The 5,310-nt window shown below is 43.4% G+C and overlaps 1 long non-coding RNA gene across 2 annotated transcripts; it reads right to left on the reverse strand.

Annotated features, from left to right (window-relative positions):
- Positions 1–1,629: 1,629 nt before the first annotated feature.
- On the reverse strand, positions 1,630–3,349 carry LOC136449749 (uncharacterized). Of its 2 annotated transcripts, none has more exons than XR_010758115.1 (3): positions 3,172–3,349; positions 2,565–2,690; positions 1,630–2,255 (listed from the first exon to the last, which is right to left on the reverse strand). It is a non-coding gene; the product is annotated as an uncharacterized lncRNA (long non-coding RNA). The 2 variants fall into 2 exon arrangements; XR_010758116.1 differs by lacking the exon at positions 3,172–3,349 and adding an exon at positions 2,840–2,960.
- Positions 3,350–5,310: the final 1,961 nt, after the last annotated feature.

Consider the following 5,310-nt stretch of genomic DNA (forward strand, 5'->3'; position numbering starts at 1 on the left):
TTAAAACTCTTAAACGATCTCGAATGTTCACTAGTTAATACTAAAGTTGTAGTGGCCGATCTGAGCTACATATTCGCTGCCGACAAGTTTTAAATTTGGAATCGTTTAGAGTCTTAAATATTTGTTTTAAATTCACGTATTTTGAAATTTAAATTTTTTCTCAATGAACAGAGCACTCATGGATGGCTTCTGATTGAAGGAATAGAGAAAGGCCCTGGAGCCTTAACGAGGAAGGAAACTCGGAAGGACCAAACAATGACCCTATTCGTTTGTCTTGGCCGTACTATTTTAATGAATAAATTATATTTTTTTTCCCAACAAATCAGCGAATCGTACCTTCAGCCATGGCTTTTCAGCAAAACGAATATAACCGATATTTATGTGCTTTGAGATTGTGACCGCACCTGTCAGCTTCGAGAGCAAGGTGTTCTATGATGTGGAAAAGACCAGCTACATTCTACAATTTGCATTGCTTCCCAGTTCTCCTCAGCCTTTTTGCCCAATGCTGCGCTGTAAAGCAGCTAGTACTGCCGGGTATAAAGGGAGGCTTTGTCAAAGCAGAAGCACGTTTCAACCAAAGTGCTTGTTAGTTCTCAAAAAGTTTTTAAAAAATGTTATAGTAGCTATCACATCAAATCTTACAATATGTGTATGAAGTATTAAATATAGACAAAAAAAAAAACTAATTACATAATTTTGTTAGAAATTATGAGACCAACTTCTTGAGTCTAATTAGTACATGATTTAAGTGATCCTGCACTCGCACGCACCATCGCACTCGCACCCATCCTGGCTGACATGGAATTGCGAACGCACCACCCGAGCAAGAGCAAGCGCGGGTCCACGGAAGAGGAGGACAGGCTAAGCAGCCTCCCCGACGACCTCCTCCGCTCCATCCTCCGCGAGCTCCCGCTCAAGCACGCCGCCCGAACGAGCGCCCTCTCCCGGCGGTGGGCGCCTCAGTGGCTCCGCGCGCTCCCCTCCTTCCGGGTCCTCGACTTCACCGGCGGCCAGCCGCCTGCGCGGGCGGCGGCGACCACGGTGCGTCGCTGCCTTGAGCTCCACGCCGAGCACGGCGCGCCACTCGACGTGTTCCACGTGGCGCTCACGTCCCCGCCAGCAGGGTCGAGCGACGGCGTGTTAGGGCGCGACGTCGCCGGCAGGATCGCGTCCGCCGTGGCGAGGGGCGCCAGGGAGCACCACAGGACGCCCACTCCTTTTACAACGCATACATGTGTTGCCAAAAGTTCATTTATGCGTCGCATTTACTATGCGTCGATAGAAGCAGCGTTGCAAGGATCTATTGCAACACTTAGCATCGGTAACACCTACAAATAACCGTTGCAAAGTTGCAATGGATATTGATGAGCTATAGCAACACTTATATGTGTTTGTACTAACCACGGACGGACACTTTCTATTAGTTTGTTGCAACGTATAAATTTGGGTTGTTGCAATGCTTGGTTTGGATTGAACCATCTAATGAACATCAATATTAAAAAAGAATATTTCTGTTTGCAGCCAAACTAAGAGAAAATGCATTTGCAATTTAATTGGAAAATTCGAGACCATCTCACACATGAGAAATATCAACACTCGTACATATATTAAGGAGTAATTGTTGGATATTACAATGAGTGCCATAAAAAAATCCATGGTACAATCTTTCATTCAGAACACATGATCATACAGAAATAAAAATATAAGACACAAAGAAATCCTCTAGAATGCCACCAGCCGGCCATTCCTCACCAGTCAGTTGCATCAATCCTGCATGGAAAATAAGAGCAAAAGTACAGTACCTGTACAAAAGTATTTGAGTGTTATATGATACTTGCACATTATCAAGAAAACTAGTTCCAAAAGAAATACAAGAAAAATAAATTGAATCAGGTCAAGCAACCTGTAATATAAAAATATAGATATAGTAAGTACAGGTTCACATGCGACACATATATGATATTTGTAATCATCTAATTCCAAGATGAATGCACAACACATGATTCAGATAGCAACAGGCAGACAACTAATCTCATCAGTTTATAAGTACAAACAAAACCAAGAAAGATACCTGCAGCAAGAGGAAACTTAGAAGCAAATAGCGAATGACTTTTCAAATGATAAATTAGAACATTGTACTAACTTCCAGATCGTAGGAATTAATCTCATGTCTGCAACAAATTTCAGAAAACTTAACTTGGCTGAAGGACAAAGGAACTGTAGCAGGAGCCTGCAGTGCCCACATAATAAATGTCCTGCATGAGAAATAACTACTTTGTAAGATGGAAATTACAAATACTTAATTAATAGCATTCAGTTGTACCATGTAGGCTAATGGTTAGATAGTGATATCAGTGTATACCAAGCCTTAAGTGGAGTTGCATCACAGAATTTATTGTCAGGGACGATTTATAGAATTATGAGCATCAAATGTATTCACTATCACAGATCCATCACTAGTGGCTATCTAATGACCAACAGAAACCAAGCACTACTTAGAGCACAATATTGCAGAAGCTTAAAATCAGACCTTGTTAAGAATATAGTAATACGATTAAATTAACCTTTGTTCTGCAATCTGGTGGCCTCGGAAGTGTGCACACAATCCAACAATGTGCATGTTTCCATGGCTTGTAAAGTTGTAGGAGCACTCACATATTACTTTCCTGGATATTTGATAGCTCACTTGCCTGATGACAAATCATGATTGCAGTGTTAGCAGGCCCGTACATTAATCTGTTTTGCTATCGCAAAAGGCTAGAACGATCAGATGATGAATCTAAATATCTATTTAGGCCAGATAGCCGAAACAAAAAATCCATAGTATTTAATAGTGTACCTTCTATTTCAGTCAGATTACACAAACACTGTTCTCAAAGACGGTGAATCTAAACTGAATGATCAGGCCATGAATCCAATCCATGTAATCGATTCTTGTGTAGGCAACCTCAGTAATCAGTAAAGACAATATGTGATATATTTTGTACATCTGTTTAAGGAATAAGGTGCATTAGTGCAAAAATAATTTTTCTCAAAGAAACATTCGAACAAACACCTGGAGTGCGGATTAGAATTGATCCATTTCAGATCATTTCCATGATCATCTATTCACGTGATGGATCATTAACCAATCTTAGAAAAGCAAGAAGAGGAGGGGAGGGAGGACGTGACCTTGTACATGTTCAGCAGGTGAACTGGTGTCGTGTCCCAGACAGTTTTGATGGCATGGCTGGTACCATGCTTGAGTGGGTCTTCGGCTCGCGCAGGCAACCGTGCAGAAATTGTTGCAACAGATGTGATGTAACTAAAATCATTCAATCGTCCATACGCAAATTGAGAGGGAAAGATTAATACCTCATGGACACTAATGGCTCAAGGGGGGATGCAGCCTTGGACGAGACGACACCAACACCAACGTAGATTCTGCCGCCGTCTGCTGCGTGCTTAACAGTTAACACTGACGGAAGAAGCGCGTCGTTGGTGGACCTGCCCGGCGACCTGTTCGTGGCCAGGAACTCGCCGGCTAGCCTCGCGCTCGTGTAAACATATATATATACAAAGTTAAATCAGAGAATGACATGCAATAAACCAACCACTAATTTTACGTGCCGATCAGTATCTGGGGTCATGCGAACAGCATCCAGTCAAGACGAACGTACAGGAGCTGCAACTGCTGATGAGGAGCTCCAGTTCATCTACAATTTGTTCTATCTGTTCCGGTTTCCACTCCTGGACCGCCTGTTTGTCCGCGTAAAGCTCTGCCTTATTTTGCTCATCATCATCGTGTTGGAATATTTGGGCTAGACCCATTTATCTCATTTAATCTCAAGGACCACGGTTAATGCTAGGTGGTTAAAGTGATTAATCCCAAATAGGTAGTTAAGGAGTATCTTAACCAACTTAAAATTGGTGGACTATCTGTGCACTAATTGAGAAGTTGAGAGAGAGAGAGGGTGCCACACGCGTGCGCGCTCGCTCGCCGAGTCGTGCCGAGGGGCGGCGATGTGATGTGTGGGCTAGGCTTGGTTTGGTTTTGCAATTTTTAATCACGAGTCAATGACGAGTAACGGCGGAAGATTACTGATAACTGATGGCTGGTTAATGACTGACACCCATGACTAGTAACAGCTGGAGGTTACTGATGGCTGGTTAATGGCTGACACCAATGACTAGTAACAGCTGGAGGTTACTGGTAACTGAACCTGTGACAGTGTCCAAGTTCGTTGAATCTCCTTTCTCTTGCTTCTATAAAAAAGGTGCTCGTACTCTGATTAACGCGCGCCGGAAAAACACTCACTCTCCCTTTCTGCTACTGCCCGCTACTACTTTCGCATCTCCATCCCGTACCTCTGCGCGCACGGAGCAACGGGAGAGCAGTGCCTCCAGAACTCTCGTCCGCCTGCGAACCTTACACGGGGTGTGCGGCGATTAGGTTTTTGGGGAGCGATTCCACGACCGCTAGTCCAAGACGTCTTCTTCCTGGTGATCGCTCACGGAACAGCAAGGTGTCTTCTTCCCGGTGACCGTTCGTGGGACAGCACTGCGAACACCTTCCTGCATCGACTGTGGTCCACGATTTCGAGCAACGCACTATGTCTAGGTGCGACTGGTGCCTCTGATACCCTCGGCATGTGACCCTCCGCTGGGTACACTCTAAACTCTCTGATTATCGTATTTTGCGTACTTACTGTATCGATCGGTATGTCATATTTGCAAGCTGTAGCGTTTGTTAGTGATATACACATGCACATATATATTGTCACGAACCTGCTGATGTTTTATTTCTGGATTAAATTGACCATGAAAATGCCTAATTATCTAACAATCCAAAAACCTAATGTTAGGCAATTTTCTGTCAGTGGTTTTGCTGCTGCTTTAAAGCCGAATAATTTTGATGGCAAGAATTTTATGATATAGCGTGCCAAGATGGTGTTGTGGTTGACTGCTATGAATTGCTATCACGCCGCACAGGAGAAGCCTAAACAATTTACTCTTGAGGAGGAGCAAAAGTTCTTGGCTACCGATAACCTGTTTCGAGACGCTGTAATTAGTGCACTTTATCCTAAGTATAAGAAAAACTACATATCTTGCACATCAGACAAATAGTTATGGGATGCTCTTGAGGCAAAGTTTGGAGTTTCTGATGCTGGTAGTGAGCTATACGTTATGGAGCAGCTATATGACTACAAAATGGTTGAAAACCGTTCTGCAGTGAAAAAGGCTCATGAGATACTGGCGCTATCAAAGGAACTAGAACATTTTCCATGTCTGTTACCCGATAAGTTTGTGGCCGACGGTATAATCGCTAAG

Source organism: Miscanthus floridulus, chromosome 5, assembly GCF_019320115.1.
Source record: "Miscanthus floridulus cultivar M001 chromosome 5, ASM1932011v1, whole genome shotgun sequence".
Classification (NCBI taxonomy): Eukaryota; Viridiplantae; Streptophyta; class Magnoliopsida; order Poales; family Poaceae; genus Miscanthus; species Miscanthus floridulus.